Here is a 23,643-nt window from a genome sequence, read left to right on the forward strand (position 1 = left end):
AAGGAGGAGTACAATGCAGGTATAAGGGGAAGGGCAGTCAGTGAGGAGAACAGAGACAGGGAATGAAGGTATGTATACGAAGGACAGCAAGTATGATAGTATAGCTACACTGCTAAAGTGCATAGAGCAGATATATCGCATAAGAAGACAGGGCCAGGGTGAGAATAGAAGAATATATATATATGTATGTGTATACACACACACACACACACACACACACACACACACACTCACTCACTCACACTCTCTCTTCTTAAAAAAAAAAAATCCCCCTCCCTCCCCAAGACAGAACACAAGTAAATTTAAAAAGGTAAAAGCTTATGGAAGTGATTGCTGATAAATCTAAATAAATTAATAAAAAAAGAAAAAGAAAAAAAAATGATGAACAGGCAGACTTCAGAAAAACCTGTAAAGACATGAATGAAGTGAGCAGAACCAGGAGAAAATTGTACACAGTAACACCCACATTGTGTGATTACTAACTTTGACAGACTTATCTCTTAGCAATGCAAGGATCCAAGATAACTCCAAAAGACTCATGATGGAAAATGCTATCTCCACATCCAGAAAAAGAACTATGGAGTCAGAAGGCAGATCGAAATATATTATTTGCTCTCTTTCTGTTTCTTCTTTCTTGTGGTTTCTCCCTCTGGTTCTAATTCTTCTTTACCACATAACTAATGTGAAAATAGATTTTTAAAAATAATAAAAATAAATATCCTAAAGGCATAGAGAACTGGCATCAAAACACCTGACAAATACTTTCAGAGATACTGGCTGAGTGACCTCGGACAAGTAACAATTTCTCAGTACCCTGGGCATCTGTCCAGAGGGTGCCAACCTGAATTAGTAGAGGGTTCCTCACAACCGAGTTTCCTGTATCAGTGAAATCAAAGGTCCACTTTCTTTCTATAGAAGGAATAAAGACCTATTGAAGTTGGGGGGAGGGGAGCATGAAGGGGAGGGGGTAGGAGGAAGACATAGAAGAGAGGCTGTAAGGAGGGTGGGTGGAGTAGGGAGACACTTGAAACACAGAGAACAAAGAGGAGGCTTCTGCAAGAGTCCATGTAGAGAGGGATCTGGGCCTGAATCAGTATGACGGTTGTGGGAGGTAAAAACAGGACAGACACGAAAGATGTTATACAGTTAGAAACAGCAGAATTTGCCACCTAACTGAACACAGGAGTGAATGAGTGGGAGTAGGGCACCATAACTGTGAGACTAGCTGATGGGAAAGTGGGCAGGAACAGGAATCTTCAAGAAATCTGGTTTTAGGGGAAAATAACACATTGCATTGTAAATATTCTAAGTTTGAGGTGGTCATGGAACTTCAAATGTTCCATATACAGTTGGTGACCCAAAATTAAGAGCTCAGGAGAGAGACTATGGCTATAGAGATTGGGAAATCATCAGCAAAGGGCTAATCAAAATCAAAGGAGTCAGTGAAGTCATTTAGTGAGAGTATATAAAGAAAAAAGTTCCCAGGCCATCATTTGAAGCAGTGCTCCTAATACTATATTTATAGGACCATGGCACTGGTGTATTCATTCTCTATTGGCTGCTTTGACTTATATCTTCTATACATGTCTTTCTCTTCTTTCTTTTCTTGGGGGAGTAATTTTTAAACATCTAAATTATCATTTATAGTCTCTTCGAATAACTTTTTTCAACAATTTTTCCTAATCATCATTTCTTTTTATTTCTTCAGGATTTCATTCTGAAGAAGGTCTAATCCCTCCCGGGTTTATCTCTCTATAGTATTTTTGAACATGGAATTCCACCTATCCTTCCTTTGAACTCTTTGAAATCTGCTCTCCTAAATAAGAGAATAGCTTTCCCTTCCTTTATCACAAATTCTAAGATGGAATGACCATTTCCAACCAAGGTTCGATCATTCCCAAACTAGTAACTTCTTGTTGGTGAGAATCAGGTTCTGAATAGAAGGTTCCTCTACCTTTTAAAGGATGAAATTATTACTGAAGTTTTGGCTTTTTTTAATTAGCAGCTCTGCTTTACAAGAGAATATTCTATAATAGATATGTCTAGACCAGTGGCCTCAACCTGTGGCCTTTTCATTTTTTTGGGTGCAGTCTTTTGAATGAGTCCAGGTTTTACAGAACAAATCCTTCTATTAAAGGGATTCACTTCTGTGAAGGTTTGATTCAGTCAAAGGGCTGCATCTGAGGACTTATAGGGCCATGTGTGGCCTTCAGGCTGCAGGTTCCCCACACCAGGTGTAGATAATTGACATCAATATTACTATTCTATATTGCCTCACTACTACATTTTTCATCTGTTTCTCAGTCTTTCTTATTTTTCTCTCTATGTCTACTTTTTCTGGTAATCTGTAGTATCTTCCAATGATAATTTCTGTTTCCACCTCAATTGGTGGTACACTAAACTCTCCTCCTCTCTAGTTCTGAGATTTCTTTACATGAATAGATCTTCTTACTATATAATGCTACTTTGTCCCTTCTCTACCTTTAATTATCTTCTTTCTTTTGAATAAAGTATAGCCATCCAGAACCATATTCTAGTTAAGGGTCTCATTTCCACTGTCTCAATGATGACCATGAGGTCAAATTTACTTTCCTGCATTAAGTTCAACTTTCCTTTTATTTATTTATACTGATCAGAAGTAATGGGATTTTTGCTGGCTCCTTTCTTGGATTATGTTGTCCATGAATATTGGGCAACTGTAATGCTATTCTTCTCCCAACATTATAGTTACTCTCCTTGAAACAGAGGTTGATAGATATGTATAGGAAACATTACCTATCCTTTTTCAGGTTAAAGTCATTTTGATTAGATTTATAAGACTCTGGGCAAATACCTTCTTACCAGCCTTGTTAGTTGTACTCCATCCCCATCTAGGAGCCTGTTATTTTTATATTATTAAGTGATGGAAGAAAAATCCAATTCCTATTCTCAAGACAGGAATTTTATAAAAAGCTTTCCATTGTTACTTTTCTCAATCAGCAAGCAATCAGCATCAAGGATAAAAACATTACTTTAGCTCAGTTTCTTCCCCAAGATGTCATACACTTTAGCCATATTTCCTAGTTCTATCTCCCAGTATTAACTTCACTCATGTGAATCACTTAAGGTAAACATTATTCATCAGATTTGACAGTGCCAGGAGGTTCTGTCTTGTCCTTGGCATAATCAGGAATAGAAAAGACTTCGCTATTGTTATCAGTGTTTCTGTAGGCCTCACCAAAAAGGTAAAAACCATCCTCATTTATTATTCCTTGAACTCTTAATAATCTGTCCTTACAAAGCCTACAGACCCAGATCATCATTCCTTAGAGGAAAAGTAGCTGTTTCTTCTACAAAGAATTCAGCTCCCTTCTAGTTTGGGGGAAGGAGAAGTTCTATCTATTCACTCACTCCCCCCCCTTTTCCTTTATGTAATATTCTTCCATTCTCCAACCTCCTAAAATAAATCAATGTTCTCCTTTTGCCTCTTTATAGCCTTTTTCTTTGTTTTTGAACTGATTACTTTCTTCCACTTTAAAACAGAAAATGAAGTTTCACTTGTTGTCTGAAAATTGGAGAATAGTCCTTCAACTCCATTTACCTTTCTTCTATGAGGGAGATGAGTCTGAACTTTGAGCATAATTCCTTAGCCACAACAAAAAGACAAACACTGCACATTCTATGCAGGTCATGGCAAAATTTCTCTATGTTCTACATGCTTTCTAGAAGCAAAATCCTTTGTTGTCTCCAATACCCTGATAAAGCCACCCTCACCTATTTATAACCTCATTAGTACCTTGACACACACAGATACAACTTGATTTCCTCTGTCCTGACAACAATATTCTCAAGTTTTTATCCTTTTCTTTATCCCAACACTCTTCCTCTTTTTCTCCTTCAGTCTTTTCTTCCTCCCTCAGCTCAAGTTTAGGGCAACAAAAATGTATATAGTAGGCATAAGCAGGCTGCAATACATAAAAAGTTACTATGAAGAAATGGAGTAAAGGATCAGGGAAATGCATGATCAAAACAGAAGATGGGGATGGTCACATAGTAAGAGTGAGGAATAACAGTGAATAGCCTGAGCACTTCCCTAGTATCCTTCCATATCACAAGAAAATCATGGAAGACTCTAAATAAGAGTGGATACAATGAAGTGAATTAATGGAAGGACATGGACAAGCTACACAGGTTGGGCTTTCATGAGTGGGTTTTGATCATCATCACTGGAGGGAAGATCTAGAACGCTGAGACTGCAGATTCATTTTATTATTATCAATTACTCAGAAAGTTTTTGTCTCAAAGTCTGTTTTTAAAAAAATTAAGTCTTAGATATTTTGAATATACAAAGAATATAGCAATTTAAAGAGATAAAAAACTAAATTTAGTATACAAAACTTTTTTTGGAAAAGTGTGCATTTTAACTAAACCATACACTGCTGAATGTTTTTCCCAAAACAAAATGAGCTTCAAAAATTCTGAGAAAATCATGTTAAATCTTTTTGATTAAAATATAGACTTCAAGTGCCCAGGTATGGAGATTCTTTTTATTTTGTATAGAATTCTTTTCATAATATAACATAAATCTCTAACATGTGCTAACCACTGATAGACTGATTTGAAGATTCACATTAAGCTCTGATATTCTTAACAGTACTATTTCCTTTCATATCAATCTGTTAAATTACTCACATCAAGTATAACATGTTCCCTAAAATGATTAAATAGGTATATCATCTACAATACGCTTTTATCACAGGTCAGTCGTTACAATTTCTACTATTTGTTTTCACTTTTCAGGCATTCTTCCAGATTTCCAGATAAGCTGATGTAAAGCTAAGATCATGGCTACTGGTCCCATCACTTCCTGGCAAATACAGTGAGAAGAAAGTGAAATACAGGAAGCAATGTCAGGTTTTATATTCTTGAGCTCAAAGATCACTGCAGACAGCAACTGCAGCCATGAAATTAAAAGACATTTTGCTCCTCAGAAGGAAAGCTATGACAAATCCGGATAGCATACCAAAAGGAAGAGACCTCACCTTACCGACAAAGGTCCATATAGTCAAAGCTATGATTTTTCCAGTAGCTGTGAGAGTTGAACTATAAGGAAAGGAAAGCTGAGCACTGCAGAACTGCTTTCAACCTGTGGTGCTAGAGAAAGCTTTTCAAAGTCCCTTGAAGAGCAAGGTGATCAAATCAGTCAATATTTACAGAAATTAATTCAGACTACTCATTGGAAGGACAAATAGTGATGGTGAAGCTTAAATACTTTGGCCACATGAGAAGATAAGACTCATTGGAGAAGACCCTGATGCTGGGAAAGATTAAAAGCAAAAGGAAAAGGGATGGCAGAGGATGAGATGGATAGATAATGTAATGGAAACAACCAACATGAACTTGGACAGACTTTGGTCATGAAGAGTCAAAAACAACTGAACAACAACAAAAGAATTAAGGAAAAAAAGTATCAATTGTATTCATCAATATTAGAAAAATTCACTTAACAAGTTAAGTCCCTATATCTAAAATTCCCAAACAAACCGCCTATACTTTCATAAAAGAAACAAACCAATTCAAAACTACTGTGCTATTCATTCTAATATCTTTGGAAGGCTAAGTAGATTGATATACCACAACACTACTGTATGGGGAGAATAAAAAGAGATGCTACTTGGTTTAGAAGCAAATGGAAGACTGATGGGAAGAGAAAGAAGAAAGTGACATATCAACTCATATGGATATCCCCTCCATCCTTTACAGATTAATTAGTGCTCAATACTAGGAAGAGGGGTTTAGAATTGAGCACATAAAATTACACACACACACACACACACACACACACACACACACACACACAGACAGTTGGAGGATAGTCAGAGGGCTGGAGTCAGTGTATTTATTCAAATGTAATTGATTATGGTCAATGAATCATTATGTGAAAATACATTATTTCTACCATTCAGTTAGCAATTGAAAAACCTCATCCTGGTATTGAGCACTGTCAAATTGGTAAAGAAACAAGTACTACAACACCAAACCAGATCAAAAATTTTCTTTGCAAAATAGCAAATCCTTGCTGACTGGGGCATTTGGAGCTCAACAGAAAAGAGTAGAGGGGTGCTCTCATGAGAGCTCTCTCTCATCGTAGGCCGGTGTTCATCGAGGTGGTGCCACGTTCAGCTCCAACGAAGCCAAATGGCAAGAAGCCAGGGGAGTTCAAGTCTAGCATTTCACAGGCTCCATCAGAGTTGGAGATGAACTCTGACTTAAAGGCTCAAGTAAGAGAGCTGAATATCACAGCAGCTAAGGAAAATTGAAGTTGGTGGTGGCAGAAAAGCTATCATCATTTTTGTTCCAGTTCCTCAGCTAAAATCTTTTCAGAAGATCCAAGTACAACTAGTTCGTGAATTGGAGAAAAAAATTCAGTGGCAAACGTGGTCTTTATTGCTCAGAGGAGAATTCTTCCTCAGCCAACAAGAAAAAGCTGTACAAAAAATAAGCAAAAGCGTCCCAGGACACACTCTTACTGCTGTGCATGATGCAATCCCTGAAGACCTTGTCTTTCCAAGTGAAATTGTTGGCAAGAGAATCCGTATGAAACTAGATGGCAGCAGACTCATAAAGGTCCATTTGGATAAAGCACAGTAGAACAACGTGGAAGCACAAGGTAGAAACATTTTCTGCCATTTATAAGAAGCTAACAGGTAAAGGTGTTAATTTTGAATTCCCAGAGTTTCAGCTGTAAATGCAGAAATAATTAAATAAAGTCCATTGTTCATAAAAGTAAAGAAAAGAAAAGAGGGGAGGAGAGTTGAAGAAGGCAAAATGATGCAGGATACCATGAGGGAGCCACAGAGATCAAATTCAAGTATAAGGATATGACAACTGCTAAGTGACTTTTGTCCCATACTAAACACCAGTTGCAAAATGAAGCCATCTGTAGCTGTGGATCAGGAGTTTGGTGGATAGACTGATCCAATCGCAGGCCTTCAATTAAAGTGAGATACCCAACTTCCCTAAAAGCACACAGGGTACCTGGTGCTCAGATACTTAAATGGTAAAAATTGTGTGATGATGCCAGGCCAATTCCACTTGTATGAAGGCCACACACTCTGGAAGTTTGGATTCTTTATTAGGGTTTTCTGACTTATGAATGCACACACTATAACTAGTACCTATGCTACTGGTGGCCTGAATGCTGAGACTGCAATTGGTGATGTTATGCTGATTCAAAATCATACCAATTTTGCAGGTCTCAGTACCGAAATCCACTCAGAGACCTCAGTGATGAAAACTGCGGGAAAAGGCTTCCTGCCATGTCTGATACTTATGACTAGATTCTGAGACAGAAAGTCCAATGTTATATGAATGTTCCTAAAATTATTAAATTATAAATAGCCTTTGTCCTATCAATAATAGCATTACTAGGTCTATACTCCAAAGAGATAATAAGAATAATAAACAGCTAACATTTACATAATGCTTACTCTGTGCCAGGAACTATGCTAAATGCCACATAAATACTATCTCATTTGAGCCTTACAACAATCTAAGGAGGTAGGTGATTTTATTATCTCCATTTTACAGATGAGGAAATTGAGGCAAATAAAGTTAAGTGTCTTGCCAAGGGTCACACAGCTAGTAAGTGTCTAAGGCTAGATTTGAACTCAGGTTGTCTTGACTCTAGGACCAGCACTCTATCCAGCGTGCCACCTAGTTGCCTCAAAGATAAAGAAACATGCTCTGCTCAGAAAGGACAAGCCCTATTAGAAGTATCTCTGCTTATTGATGATAGAACATATATCCAATCATATTAAAAAATGAATGTAAAGGAATGTTACTTCATCGTACTGGGAAGACATATGAAATGATAACAATGAAATGAAAGTAAGTAGCAGAACAATTTATACTAGCAACAACATAGTAAAAATAACTACGAGAACTCTGAGATCAGGGAGAATCAAAACACCCTACCATTTCCCTAAAGGGACAGTGATAAAATATCTTACCTATATCCTGACAGAGAAGTGATAAGCTCAAGGTGCAAAATGAGACATGCATTTTTAGACATGGCTAATATGGGGAGTTTTATTGTTGTTGTTGTTGTTTTTTGCTTGACTACATAAATCTTATTCAAGGATTTTATTTTTCTTTCAACTGGGAAGAGGGGCAGGGAATTAAACAGAAGGCAGAGGATGAGCAATGGATTAACAAAATGAAAGAAAAAAGAAAAGTTGGTCATGAAATAGTTTTGTTAAAAAATACACAGTACAACAGCAACTCCTCCCAACCAAAAACTCTTCGAAATAATTATTTTAAAAAACATCATATTGAATCCTGATTAGAAAATCCAAGAAAAAAAAGAGCAATTGATTTTTTTTTCCAGCACAGGTCAACATAGGGAGACAGACAGAGGTTGGCAGACAGGAAGGACAAGGTCTGACCAGGACAGCACATCTTAGAGAATCCCAGGACAGGGAGCTGACTCTGCACCACAGCAAGAAGAGTTCTCAGATCCTGTAGAGAGAGGCCTAAACTTGTATAGAGTATAAGAACACATGTAAATTAGCTGCTCTGTCACTTATTACTCAGTTTGGATCACAGACACAAGGTGAACTGAGAAGGAGACTTGTGCCTAGGGGTGGCATTTCATGGAGAAAAACGGCCATAGGCTATATGTAAGCTATGTACCTAGAGCATGAAACAAGTTCAGAAGCAAGCATCAGCTGAAAAAGAATTCAAATAATGAAGAGCCATAGTCAGGTTCACATAAGATTTACCAGCTACAAAGAACTTAGAATACAATACACAGAGAATAAGCAGAGAACTCGGAATACAATACACAGAGAATACAATATACTTTACATACATTTGCATTATGCAAATTCAACTTTATATAAAAACTTCTTAAAGACTAGTTGAGGATAATATTTCATGCTATCATCAGATATAACAGGAAAAAAAGAGTCACTGTCTAAACCAGGGGTGGGGAACCTGGGCCTCAAGGCCACATGTAGCCCTCTAGGTCCTTGAGTATGGCTTTTTGACTGAGTCCAAGTTTTATAGAACAAAACCCCAAAGGATTCGTTGGACTTGGACTAAACACTCCTGGTCTAAACATCTCTCCACAGCTTCCCAAAAACAGTTGTGCACCCAACTACCAGTGATAAAGACTAGGTACAGTGGGTGATGAAGGGGAACATATTGTACACCTATGTTAACTTTATGGTACAATGCTATACATAATTTATCATTAACTTTACTTTTCATTTCATAATTGTTTATGGTCATGGTACAGTATTTGATGTGTCTGCATTTTAGCACATTTTATGACTTGCATAAGGTATTATTTTTAGTATGTCTTTGTTATACAGGCTAAGTATAGTTAGTGGGTAGGAGCAAATTCACATTACATAAAAATCATTTCATGTAGAAGTCTGTGGCAAGTCCACTTTCATAAAGTAAAAACTGTCTGTATTCCAGAAGGCAAAAGATGTAGGCTTGCAATTAAGAATAACTTAATCAGCAAAACGTGAGTATAAGCTCACAGAGGAAATGGACTTTTAATGAAACAAAGTACTTCCAAGCATTCCAGAAGAAAACACCAAAGCTGCATAGGAACTTTGAATTCCAAACACAGAAGTCAAGAGAAACATAAAAAGGTGAACATGAATGAACAATCACAAAGGACTAAACAAAAACAGTGATTATGGTGAAATAATATATGTATCCCCTTAGAACATAATCATCTTATAGAAATATATTTTACTCAACAGAGATACAGGGGGAAACAGGCAGAAGAATAAAGGAGGGGAGTTGAAAGAAGGAAAAGTTAGGGAAAGATTAGTCTAAAGCAAACAAACTCTAAAGACGTACAAAAATATTTATAGCTCTTTTTACAATGGCACAGAATTAGAAACAGAGGGTGTCATCAGTCGGGGAATAGCTAAACAAGATGTAGTTATACTGTGATATAATAAGTGAAAGAGATGATTTCAGAGAAACCTGGGAAGACTTGAATGACCTATTGCAATGAGGTAAAAATCAAGAGAACATATTAGGCAATGACAACAATATTATTTTAAAAAGTTAACTTTGAAAGACTTAGGAATTCTGAACAACATAATGATCAAACATGAATCTAGAAGATTCATGATGAAAAATACTACCCACCTCCTGAAAGAGGATGAAAGATTGAACGCAGAATGAGGCTTTTTTTTTTTTACATTGCTAATGTGGAAATTTATTTGGCTGGATTATACATGTTTGTAAGAGGTTTTTGCTTTTCTTTCTCAACCTAGGTAGGACAGGTGCTAGAGGGTTGGGAAGAAGAGAAGACAGGCTTTTGTTAACTGTAAAAATGTAATATCTATTTTTTAAAAAAAAAAATATATAGAAGAGAACAAAATGTCAAAAGTCAACAGATAACATAGAAAAGCAAAAGAACTTGGAAAAATGTGATTATATATGTAGAAAAAAGCAAGCTCTTCAATAAGATTCATGACTTCATGTCCAATTCTTTTTTTTATGTTCTACTTTGCATACAGAAATTCTCATTTTACTTAATGTTAGTGAAGTTCTGAATTTTAAAAAAAATCTCTTTACAGCCAATCTGATGGCTATTAAAATTAGTTTTATAAGTTAATTACATATTATTTAAAACAGGGGCTTCAAAAATGCTTTTTAAAATAGATATATTTCTAATCTTAGTTTCATTGGCTTTGTTTGTGCAAAAAATTTCAATTTAATGTAATAAAAATTATCCCTTTTGATTTTCATAATGTTCTCCATCTCCTGTTTGGTCAGGAATTCTTCTGTTTTTCCATAGATCTAATAGGTAAACGATTCCTTGTTCTCCCAGCTTACTTATAGTATCAGCCTTTATACCTAAGTCACGAACCCATTTTGACTTTATTTTGGTATATGGTGTGAGATTTGGATCTATGCCTAGTTTCTGACATACTCTTTTAAAGTTTTCCCAGCATTTTTTTTCAAAGAATGGGTTCTCATCCCAGAAACTGGGGTCTTTGGGTTTATCAAACAAAGCCAATGCAACTAAGATTAGAAGGAAGGTAGAAAACTGGGAAAGAATTTTTACAACCAGTCTCTCTGATAAGGGCCTCATTTCTAAAATATATAGAGAATTAAGACAAATTCATAAGAATACAAGCCATTCCCCAACTGATAAATGGTCAAAGGATATGAACAGACAGTTCTCAGATGAAGAAATTAAAGCCATTTATAGTCATATGAAAAAATGCTCTAATCATTATTGATTACAGAAATGTAAATCAAAACAACTCTGAGGTATATCACACCTATCAGATTGGTCAACATGACAAAACAGGAAAATGATAAATATTGGAGAAGATGTGGGAAAACTGGAACACTAATGCATTGTTGGTGGAGTTGTGAAATAATCCAACCATTTTGGAGAACAATTTGGAATTATGCCCAAAGGGCTATAAAAATGTGCACACCCTTTGATCCAGCAATAGCACTTCTAGAGCTATATCCCAAAGAGATCATACAAATGGGAAAAGGACCCACATGTACAAAAATATTCATAGCAGCTCTTTTTGTGGTGGCAAAGAATTGGAAATTGAGAGGATGCCCATCAACTGGGGAATGGCTGAGCAAGTTGTGGTATATGAATGTAATGGAATACTATTGTGCTATAAGAAATGATGAACAGGTTGACTTCAGAAAAACCTGAAAAGACATATACGGTTTGATGCTGAGTAAAGTAAGCAAAACCAGGAGAACGTCGTACACAGTAACAACCACATTGTGCAATGACAAATATTGATAAACTTAACCCTTCTCAGCAATACAAGGATCTAAGACATCTCCAGAGGCCTCGGGATGGAAAATGCTATCTACATCCAAAGAAAGAACTATGGTAGTCGAATCACTATCACTTATTGTTACCTTCTGTTGAGTTTTGTTTCCTCTTTCTGATGGTTCCTCCTATTGGTTTTAATTTTTACTTACAACTTCACTAATGTGAAAATATGTTTAATAGGAATGTAAATGTAAAGCCTATATCAGATTGTGTGCTGTCTTGGGGAGGGTGGGGGGGAGAAAAATTTTAAACTGAAAAGCATATGGAAGTGATTGCTGATAAATCAAAATAAATTAATAAAATTTAAAAAAATAAAATAAATGTCTTGCTTTTATTTGTGATGAAATGGATTTACAGTCATTTAGATACAATATGCAGTTAAGTAGCCCAATAGATAGAGCATAAGACACAGAGACCAGAATATTTTTGATTCTAGCCATGTGACCCTGGACAAGTCACAACCTGTCAGCCTCACGGCGGCCAGTTGTTGCTGTGGATAGAGTAATGGGCCTGGAGTCAAGAAGACCTGAGTTCAAAACCAGTCTAAGATAATTACTAGATATGTAATTCTGGGCAAGTCACTTAACTTTTATCTGCCTCACTTTCCTCAACTGTAATATAAGAATAAAAACAGGACCTACTTCACAAGGTTTTTGTGAAGATCAAATGAGATGCTATTTCTAAAGAGGCTGGCAGAATGACTGGCACAGAGTAGGCACTTAATAAATGCTGTAATGGACTTAAGATTCTTACAACCTAGACACTGCTTACTCATGTTCATACTCCTTAAGAGTTTGCCCAATATGATGGATGGTTTAATAAACCTTGTCTTTGGCTTGAAAAAAATAAATAAGTAAGTAAATAAGTAAACAAATAAATAGGTGAATGAATGAATGAATGAATGTTGTAATGAAGTCTTCCCTGATCTCTCCACAGGGAAACTTTTCTTCCTTCCAGCTCATGTAAGTGCTGTCTTTATACCTCCCTTCTCCACTTATCTTCTGTTTTTTTTAGAATAGTTATTTGTGTATGTCTTACAGAGTACAGTCTTTTAAAAATCTTTATTTCTTCCCCAGGTCCTACCACAGTGCTCTTCATAAAACAGCTAACTTAATAAATTTGCTTAATTTAATTGCATTGCTCTTGCTTAACAATATTTTGCCTAAGTCACTTAAAATTTTTAAGTCCTCAAAAAATTTTAACACTAAGTGTTGCCCTGAGGAGCTAGTTAGTTGTAAACTCAAACTTCAGCAAAAAGAATGACTTCATTATCAACCACAGACTTTTGCTAGGTCCTTCTGTAAACCTTTGCTGTTAGAACAAAAGATTAAAAATGTGGAAAATCAGACTGGAGACGGCAATCAGAATGACTGATTTCTGTAACTGAATGGGCTTGATGAATTTGGCATCCTATGGCCATTTCCCTTCCTGTAACCTTTTAAGACTTATTAAATCAGTTTTAAAGGTGCAAGGTATATAAAAGCTTGGAAAATGCAGGCAGCTTTAAAAATCCCATGTCATGAAGAATCTCTAAAAAATATGACTAAAATTGTGCATCAATTGCCTTTTTCAGAAGTAACAGTTAATGATGTACAAAGTAACAGCAATGTTGTGCTATGATCAACTATGATTGACTCAGTACTTCTTCAGCAATACAAAATGATCCAAGACAATTTCAAAATGACTCATGATGGAAAATGTTACCTACATCCAGAGAAAGAACTATGGAGTCCAAATGCAGATGAAAGCATACCATTTTCATTTTCTTTTTTTGTTTTTTTCCCCTTTTGTTCTGTTTCCTCCTTTACAATGTGAGTGTAATTACAATGTAATATGGAAACATGTTTTACATGATTGCATGTGTACAATCTACATCAGACTGCTTGACATCTTGGGGAGGGGGAAGGGAAGGAAGAAAAATGTGAACTCAAAATCTTTTAAAAAATATTGAAAAGTATCTTTACATGTAATTGGAAAAAATAAAATACTATTAAAAAAAGAAGTTACAGTTAAATGTAAGAACATCTCTACTACCACTGGGGGCTTCAGGAAGGAAGCTATGGCTTCTAGCTTCCTAGAAGAAATGTACTTAAGATATGTACTATATGTCACTTTAGAAGCTTGGGGGTTTTGTATGTGCCAAAATGATGACTGCAGAACAACACCAGGGTATGATGGCTATAACAATCCCTAAGGACCTGCCTCTTCAGAACAGAACTAACAAGATACACCACACCCAGATAAAGTCAAGAGGCTGTGCTATGAGGGATATACCTTTTAAGAACGTGATAAATTATGAAAAACTACAAATATATGTAACGGGAGAAAATCACCATGTCTTCAGCAGAGCCCTATTTTGTTTCTTCTTAACATTTTGCTTTTATGCTTGACTACTAAAAACTATCTTATATTCAATTTTTGAAACTGTCCCTTCCTTCTTTAGAATGAAAGATTCTTTAGGATAAAGAACAGTATCTTATCAGCATAATCATAAATATAAACCATTACCAGTTTTCCCTTCCTTGCATTTCTGTACATATTTGAACTGAAAAGGAGGTAAAGGATGGAGGGGCCTTCACCCTGGGTATGCATATGTACATGAGGTCTGTATAAACTAGTTATACCTTGGATAGGGTTCTTAGATGTCAAGAATACCAAGGCTCAGGCCCTAACATCCACTGCCCCTAAACTGGTTCTATAAACCTATGCCATACTAGACTTGGTCCGTTCAGGCACTATAACCCACACAACTCCAAAACCTGATCTTTCTTGGTTCCCTAAGACCTTACTAGCACCTTGAGACTTCAGAGACAGTGCCCTAGGAAACTAGAGGTATAGAAAAGAATCAAACCAGCCTACTGATGGGCAAAAATAAATAAATGAATGAATGAACAAATAGATAAACAAATTTACTTCTCAGACTGCACACAGGACTCTGGATATCATGGTAGACTTTTAAAAAATTGAATAATTTCTGAATAAAGACCCAGTTTTAAATAAAGTCCATGAAGACATACCTCATTATGCCAAAATGAAATATGGTAAAATAACTAAAGAATTTTAAAATCAGGAAGCTAGAAGATATTATTTATTGCATGTAGGTTTCTTGTATAATACTTTCCTTGAATAAGCACTATTAGAAATATATTTGTTCTCCTATTTGCTCATCTATTATTTTATGTTTAATCATACTATAGTTAAATGTCAACCTGGAGGGAAATATGAGTTCTATTTTAAACATATTGAGTTTGAAATATCTATGGGGCTTCTAGATCGAAATGACTTAAGCTCAGAAGAAAGATTAGGGATAGATCAGGAGTGGGGAATCTATGGCCTCATAGGCCCTCTAGGTACTCATGTGGGACCCTCTGAGTGAATCCAAACTTCACAGAAGAAATCCCTTTAATAAAAGGATTTGTTCTATAAAACTTGACCTCAGTCAAAAGGCTGCACCCAAGGACCTAGAAGGCAACAAATGGACTGGAGGCTCCCCACCCCTGGGCTAGATAAACAGATCTGAGAATCATCTGCATACAGATAATAATTTGAACTCATAGGATCTTATGAGATCATCAAATAAAAGAATATAGAGGGGAAAAGAGGGGTCAGGACAGAGCCTTGAGGGACACCTACAGTTAACAGATTATGACAAGAATGATGATTCAACAAAAGAGGCTGAGGAGAGATAAGTTATGAAAACCTACAGAGGAGAGTGATTAACACCACTGTCAAAGCATTCAGAGAGTATCAAAAGAATGAGGACTAAGAAAGGGTCTTTAGATTTGGCAACTAAAAAATCATTGGCAACTTTGGATAGAGCAGAAGATTCAGAAAAGATTCAGAGGAGAGAAAGTGGAGGCAATGATTAGAACTAGCTTTTTCAAGAGCAGTTTAGATTAAAAAAAGTACGATACAAAATATAGCGTGTCTCAAAAGTCTTAGTGAATAAAATGCTGGGCCTGAAGTCAGAAAAATCCGAGTTCAAATTTGGCCTCAAACATTTACTATCTGTGTGCTGCTGGGCAAAAGTCACTTATTATTGACTTACATCTTTTTCCTCAACTGCAAAATGAGGGTAACAACATTACCTCCTCAAAGGATTATTGTGAGGATCAAGTGAATTAATATTTGTAAAGTTCTTAGCACAGTGCCTGGCACATAGTAAGTGCTATACAAATGCTTATTCCTGTCCTCTTCCCCTTTCATATGGCTTTGATAGCTTGGATTTCACAGTTAAGCAAACAAATGTTTGGTGTCCTGAGGACAGAAAGACAAAAACAAACAAAAAAGCATTCTCTACCCTTAGGAGTTTACATTCCATTTTAGAGACATAAAGTGTACAAAAGTAACTGAATTCAAACTATATGCAGAACACTAAACATTTGTTTGCTTAACTGAAGTAACAAAATCTCACAGAATTTAGTATAAGCTTACTGTTAAAAAACATTTATATTCATTCTTTTTTCCTGAAAAATTTAACTCCATTTATTTAGAGAAAATCATTTTTGATAGTATATATTTTGGCCTACTTATGCTCCACACATCTCTCAGTTGCCAGAGGATACTGGGTTCATTAATTTAGAAAACTTAGAGACTACTTTTTGTCCAACCCCCTGAGGCCAAAAGAGGTCAAATGACTTGCCCAATGTGACAAGAGCAATAAATGGTAGAAGTAGAATTGAAATCTTGGTCCTGTGACTCTAAATATAACACTGTTTCCACTATACAATAGGATTCTCCTCCATTGGTTTTACTGTGTGTCCAAAAAGAAAGATCACTTCATGGCACATTTGGTAACATCAACTGAAGTATCCATGATTAAGTACTAGTAAAAAGTGCTTGGATGTACACAAGACTTAGATATAAAAAGTGACATCAAAATTAGAAGAGCAATTGCCTTTCAGACCTAAGGATAGTGGAAGAATTCATAACCAAACAAATAATCAAACAAAATAAAATAGAAAATCCTGATTGTATAAAACTAATATGTTTTTGCACAAAATAAAACCATGGATATAAAATTAGAAGGGGAGCCAAGTAACTGGGAAAAATCTTTGCAGTATGTTTCTCTAATAAAGGTCTTGTTCCCAAGAAGAGAGATTTGAATCAGAGAACTGATCCAAAAATATAATAAGATCCAATTCCCAAATGGTAACTGATAAATGTTCAAAAAGGTAGTTTTATTAGTTCATTTATTTTATTTTTTTTGGTGAGGCAATTGGAGTTAAGTGACTTGCCCAGAGTCACATAGCTAATAAGTGTTATGTGTCTGAGATCACATTTGAACTTAGGTCCTCCTGATTCCTGGGCCAGTGTTCTATCCACTGCACCACCTAGCTGCCCCAGAAAGGTAGTTTTCTACGGGAGAAATCCAAGCTATTAAAAACCATATGAAAGGAGAAAAGGACAGGAATAAACATTTATATAGCACCTACTATGCGCCGTACACTGTGCTAAGAACTTTACAAATATGATTTCACTTGATTCTCACAATAAGCCTGTGAGGAGGTACTGTTGTTATCCTCATTTTGCAGTTGAGGAAATAGAGGCAAACCGATATTAAGTGACCTGCCCAGGGGCAACACAAGTATTACTACTACTTGTCTGAGGCCAAATTTGAACTCGGATTTTTCTGACTCCAGGCCCAAGATTTTATCCAGTATGCCACTTAGTTATAACACGGGGAAAAAAATTACAAATGACTAATAACTAGAAAAATGAAAATTAAAGAAACTTTGAGGCCACATGTCATACATATCAGATTCACAAAGGTGACAAATAAGGAAAGGGACAAATGTTGGAGGGGGCTGTGAGAAAAAGTTACATCACAGCAGCTAGGTGACCCAGTGGATACAGCACTGGCCCTGGAGTCAGGCAGACCTGAGTTCAAATCTGGCCTCAGACACTTGACACTTACTAGCTGTGTGACCCTGGGCAAGTGATGTAATCCCATTGCCTAGCGAAAAATAAATCATAATAATAAAAACCAGTTACATTAATGCACTGTTGGTGAGGCTATGAATTGATCAAGCCATTCTGGAAAGGAATTTGGAACTATGTACAAAAAGTTACTAAACTATGTTGAAAATGCAGAAAAAATGTTAATAACAACTCTTTTGTAATGGCAGAGAGTTGGAAACAGGCTACCCATCAGTGGGGAAAGGCATAACAAATTTTGTATGAATGTAATGGAATACTATTTTGCTGTAAGAAATGATGGAGACAGTTTCAGAGAGATGACTTATGAACTGATGCAGAGTGAAGTAAGCAGAACCAGGAGAATAGCTGATACACTAACAATATTGTGAAGACAAACAACTTTGAAAGACTTAAGCAGTAAGATCAACACAATGATCACCCATGAGATTCCAGAAAGTACATGATAAGACATACTACTCACCTCTTTATAGGGAGGCAAATTCAGGACTGCAGAATGAGACATATATTTTTTTGGACATGACCAATTTGGAAGTTCGTTTTGCTTGACTATGCATATTTCTTATATGGATTGTATTTTTCTTTTTCCCCAAATGGAGGAAACAGAGGAGAAAGAAAGCAGATTTTTGGTAGTTGGAAAAAATAAAATTAATAATAATTTAAAACACTGTAACTACAATGATTAATCTTGGTTTTAAAGGACCAGTGATGAAAGAAACATCCCTCTTCTTGGTAAAGACTTGATGGAGTACAAGTGAAAAAAGTTGAATACTTTGTCAGACATAGTATTTGTACCAGCTGGTTTTGATTAACTGTTTTCTTTATTATTACAGAGAAGTTAGAAGGGGAAGGTGGTACTGAGTAATGACCCTGGTGTAAAAACCAACAAAACCAATTAAGAGAAATGATTATCAACTACCACAAAAAAGAGTACTTCCAAGCACTCCTGAAGAAAACACCAAAGTTACATAGAAACTTTGAATTCCAAACACAGAGGTCAAGAAAAACATAAAAAGGTGAATATGAATGAACAATCACAAAGGACTAAACAAACTCAGAGTGATTATGGTGAGATAATATAGGTATCCCCTCAGAACATAATCATCAGGATACATGCACATACAATAGAGCACAGAAATATATTTTACTCAACAGAGAAACAGGAGGAAACAGGCAGAAGAGTGAAGGGGGGAGTTGAACGAAGGAAAATTAAGGGAAGGATCAGTCTTAAGTCAAGCAAACTCTAAAGATGTACAAAAATATTTATAGCTCTTTTTACAATGGCACAGAATTAGAAACAGGGAGTGTCATCAGTTGGGGAATGGCTACACACACACACAGATATAATAAGTGAAAGAGATGATTTCAGAGAAACCTGGAAAGACTTGAATGACCTATTGCAATGAGGTAACAGGAGAACATATTAGGTAATGACAACAATATTATTTCTCTCTTATATTAATAACTAATTATTGAATTAGGTCTAAGTTTTTTTCTCTTCCTATTTCCTCATTCAGAAATCAGGCCCTGCAGGTTATCCAGCCAGCCTTTGAAGGACAGGTTGATAAGATGAAATTTTGGGTGAGATGCTTAGATCTGATCAAAAAGGTAAAGAAATTCTAGTCTAGGTGAAGTGGCAAATTTCAGCTCATTGTGGTTTAGTCAGATCTGTGTGGAAGTAGATTCTCACTTTTGTCTAGACTGCCCTAGACAAAGAGTGATCTGGTATAGATAAGTCTCTTTGTCAAAGACTGATTGACCCTCATTAGAATAAGCTCATGATATTCTTTCTCTCACTACTTGTTAACCAATCAGAGTTGATTTCCACCCTCACCAATACCCACTCTTCCAAGGGCATGTAAACAATGAGTGGGTTCCATGAGGGGTCTTTGGTTTATGAGAGATGGCCAAACAACCACCCTTTTATTAATTACTCACTAGTCAAAATTAATAAAATACAAGCTATCCAGAAATTGTCTCTCAAACTTTTTATACATAACACAACAAAGCATTTAAAAAAAAAAAACACATTTAATTAACTTCTGTAAAATAACTGTGTGTATATGTTGCAGAAAATGAGAAAACAGAATTCTGTGAAAAACTGCCTAAGACAGTCCAAGTCCATACAACACATAATACTGAGTGATTTAAACACAAAGGATAGCTCACAATTTGGACTTCAGTGACAATGGTGTTTCATGATTTATACTGATGTACAGCATCACCAGAAAATATGGACGTTAAAGTAATGGAATATTTGTTTCAGGGAGAACCTCTGAACGAAATCTATTGTACAATTTCCAAACTGCAATCTAACCCAGCAGCAACATGGTAGAGTGAAAAGACTGGAAGCCTCTCAAATTTATAAGAATAAAAGTCATTCCCCAAATGATAAAGATGAAAAAAGTAAAGCTACCTACAGTTATTTGAAGAAATGTTCTAAAGACTGGAAACCTCCTCCGAGTAGGCTCTCATTTTTCAATGCCAATTAATAAACATTTATTTTATCAAGGGATCTCAGGGTAATCAGTGATCTTGAATTATACTTCTCTGTATAGACATAGCCAAAGCCATAGCCACAAGTGATGAACATAAAGGTTCCCATACATACATCTCTCACAGTTAGGTGTGGTCATCAACATATTTTTCTATAGAAATTGATATGTAAGCATATGATTTTAGAGGGAGGAAGACTGGGAGCCTTAGTACTATCTATTTCCATCTACATGAATTTCACAAAATAGTCACGAAAGGAGGAGATGGAGAGGAAGAATAACATGCAAGACTAACTTCATTTTCTTTTTTTTCTGATAGGATTAATAGGAGGATGTTGAAGAAAGCAACATACCATAATATCTGACAAAATCTCTTATGACATCCTTATTTTAAATATGATGAAATGTATATAGGTTGATTGATAATAATTAGATGGACTCAAAAACAGCTGGAATGACCAGATTCAAAGAGTAGGTGTTGATGTCAACCTCTTCTCATCCTAAAGGGAAGCGATCCAAGAATCAATATTTGGTTCTATTTTGTTAAATATTTTTATTGAAGACTTGAATGAAGACATAGGTGAAACGTTTATCAGATCTGCAGATAACACAAAGCAGAATGGGATAGCTAAGCTCTAAGTGACAGAATCAGTCAGTATATTTATTAAGCACTTCTTATAAAAAAAAAAAAGACAAAAACCAGTCCTTATTCTCAAGGCACTCACAGTCTAATGGGAAAGACAATATACTAATAACTATATGCCAACACGATACAGACAGGATAAGTTGGGGCACTAGCACAAAGGGGGATCAGGAGAGTAGAAAGCGGAGTTTTACTTAGGGAAGTCATGAAACAGATGAAGAGGGAAAGAATTTCAGACAGTAGTAAAAGTGCACTAAGTTAAGAGATATGTTAGTGAAAGAACAGCCAGCAGGTCAGTATAATTGTACGGAAGAGTATATGGAGGAAAGTAAAGTATAAGAAGATTAAAAAGGCTACACTCTTTTCCCTTCACCATCTTGACCTCTTTGTGAACCAGTTCAACTCAACACTGTCTACTTCTCCAGTCCCTAGCCCCTTTATTCTTTGAAGATCTTGCCCTTCCAAATTCCCAGCCTTAGATTACTACCACCATTTACTGCCTTCACTCCCACTCACATACTGCTGAGTTAAGTCGGAGAAAACCACAAATCTGAGCTGAGTTCACAATTTACAAATTTACAATGTATCATCTCGACTGGACCCTTACTAAAGCAAGGCAATCTTTTCACACCTCCCTAATCTATTCACTGATGACAGCTAGGTGGCACTATGGACTGAGCACCAGGCCTGAAGTCAGGAAGACTCCTTTTCCTAAGTTCAAGTGCTGCCTCAGACACTTAACTAGCTGTTCAGCAAGTCACTTATCCCTGTTTACCTCAGTTCATCATCTATAGAATGAGCTGGAGAAGGAAATAGCTATAGCAATACTCCAGTATCTTTGCCAAGAAAACCTCAAACGGGGTCACAAAGAGTCAGACGTGACTTGAACGACTAAATAAATCTCTTCACTACTCCACTCACCATGGCACCTTTTCCAAACATTTTCATACTTCCTCAAAGCTCCCATGGCTCACCCTCCTTCCGCCCCGACAGCTGAGAAAATTGCCTCAATTTCACTTTTAAAATAGGGGCTATTAACCTGAACACTCTCTTCTCCCCTCCTCTTCATCTCAAATCTCCTCCTTTACTATGGTTTCACATGTTTCTCCTTGCCAAATCAAACCCCTCTCCATGCACAAGTGATCCTGTTCCATCCTGTTTTCTTCAGCAGACTATCCCCTCTATCTCCATACTGTCTCACTTCTCTTCAGTCTCTCGTTGTCTACTTCCCTAGTCTACAGACATACCTGTTTCCCCAATCCTCAAAAAAAAAAAGTCTATTTAATCCATCCATTTCTGATAGCTATTGTCCTCTAACTCTCTTTCCATTTGTGACTAAGTTCCTTGACAAGGCTGTATACAGTGGATGCCTCCATGTACTTTCTTCTTAATGCCTTATAGTATGGTTTTTTACTTCATCATTCAACTGAACATGCTCTCCCTGAAGTTACCAATGATCTCTTAAATGCCAAACCTTTTCTCAACCCTCATCCTACTTTATCCCTCTGCAGTCTTTGACAGTGTCAATCATCCTCTTCTCAACTTTCTCTTTTCTCTGGGTTTTTCTGACATTGTTTTCTTCTGGTTCCCATCCTATCCATTTGACCACTTTGTAGTCTTTGCTGGGTATAACTTCTAACTGTGGGTATCTGTCCTGGGCCCTCTTCTCTTTTCCTTTTATGCTATTTTACTTAGTGATCTCATCAGTTCTCATGAGGTTTCAATTATCATTTCTACTGCAAATGACTCAAACCTATTTGTCCAGCCTTAATCTCTCTCCAGACCTCCAGTTCCACATCTCCACCTGCCTTTAAGACATCTTAAATGCATCATGTCCAAGACTGAATTAATTATGTTTTCCTCAAAACTCTCCTCTCTTCCTAACTTTCCTATTACTGTTGAGGAGACCACTATTCTCTCAGTCACCTAGGCTCCCAACCTACGTGTCTTCCTCAACTCCTCACTCTCCAATTAACCTCCAACTGCAATTAATCATTAAATCCTATTATTTTACCTCCATAACACATGATACTAATCACCATGGTGCAGTCCCTCATCATCTTGTACCTGAACTATTATAACAGCCTGCTGCTTGGCCTCCATGTCTTGTCTTTCTCCTCTTCTGCACATCCTTCACTCTCCTGTCAAACTGATCTCCCTACTCAATAAATACCACTGACTTCCTATTACCTCTACAATAAATTATAAAACCCTCTGGTTTTTAAAGCTCTTCATAACCTGGGCCCCATCTAGTTTTCCAGTCTTTTTATACTATATTCTTTTCCACATACTGCGCAATCAAATGAAAGGGGTCTTTTTGATGTTCCTTGCACAAGACATTCCATCTCTAGACTACAAACATTTTCACTGGATGTGCGCAACGCCCCCCACACTCCCCCCCCCGGTCTGAAATACTCGCTCATCCTCATTTCTGTTTCCTAGATTCTTTAGTTTTCTTCAAGTCTCAGATAAAGTCTTACCTTCTACAAAAAGCTTTTCTGAAGCCTCCTTCATTTTAGTGATACTTTGTCAGTATCAGAGAAACTTACTAAATATAGGCAAGCTGTTGTAGCCTTTGATTTTCAGTTTCTGCATCAATAAGATGGAGATCTACCTATCTCACAGAAATGTTGTAAGAAAAATGTTTGTCAATCTTCAAGTGTTCAAAAATCTTAATTACTATTATATCATTATTACTCTGTTATTTGAGCCTGAGACTCATTCTTTTCAATGTTCTAAAT

At 36.4% G+C, this 23,643-nt stretch overlaps 1 protein-coding gene and 1 pseudogene across 4 annotated transcripts in view; one reads left to right on the top strand and one right to left on the bottom strand.

Moving 5' to 3' along the window:
• MAP2K4 (mitogen-activated protein kinase kinase 4) overlaps positions 1-23,643 on the bottom strand; it is a 170,961-nt gene that overhangs the window by 73,556 nt on the left and 73,762 nt on the right. The gene's annotated exons all lie outside the window — the stretch shown is intronic.
• Positions 6,108-6,727, top strand: LOC110193905 (small ribosomal subunit protein eS7 pseudogene; annotated as a pseudogene).

This window comes from Phascolarctos cinereus, unplaced genomic scaffold, assembly GCF_003287225.1.
Source record: "Phascolarctos cinereus isolate Bilbo 61053 unplaced genomic scaffold, phaCin_HiC Scaffold_5;HRSCAF=322, whole genome shotgun sequence".
Lineage (NCBI taxonomy): Eukaryota > Metazoa > Chordata > Mammalia > Diprotodontia > Phascolarctidae > Phascolarctos > Phascolarctos cinereus.